The sequence below is a fragment of the Cucurbita pepo genome, unplaced genomic scaffold (assembly GCF_002806865.2).
Source record: "Cucurbita pepo subsp. pepo cultivar mu-cu-16 unplaced genomic scaffold, ASM280686v2 Cp4.1_scaffold012515, whole genome shotgun sequence".
In the NCBI taxonomy this organism is placed as follows: Eukaryota; Viridiplantae; Streptophyta; class Magnoliopsida; order Cucurbitales; family Cucurbitaceae; genus Cucurbita; species Cucurbita pepo.
Window position 1 is genome coordinate 1 of NW_019658375.1, and position 344 is coordinate 344.

Here is a 344-nt window from a genome sequence, read left to right on the forward strand (position 1 = left end):
TCTAGAGCAGTAATTTCTTTGCCCTTCGCTTCCAAATCTTCAAGAGACTGCTTAACCGAACCCTCTCGTTCGATCTCTTTTTGAGAATCTTTCTCTTTCTGTTGATATGACAACACTTGATTGTAACACCATGATTTTATTGACTTCATTTTCAGAGTAAAAAGAGATGGCATGGTGACTAACCTGTTCAGCAATCTCCGCCTTTAGTTGTACAACTTGTTCATTTAGTTGATCTCTATCTTGAATTTTTAGTCCATAATCTTCCAATTTGGAAATCAATTCTGTCTCTTTTCCTGCAGCGGCTGATCGGACACTTTGAACCTAATAAACAATCATTAAAGTTT

The 344-nt window shown here is 36.6% G+C and overlaps 1 long non-coding RNA gene across 1 annotated transcript; it reads right to left on the reverse strand.

Annotated features, from left to right (window-relative positions):
- Positions 1 to 325, reverse strand: LOC111787357. The gene is made up of 2 exons (XR_002813963.1): positions 184 to 325; positions 1 to 98 (listed from the first exon to the last, which is right to left on the reverse strand). It is a non-coding gene; the product is annotated as an uncharacterized LOC111787357 (long non-coding RNA).
- Between the last annotated feature and the right edge of the window lie 19 nt (positions 326 to 344).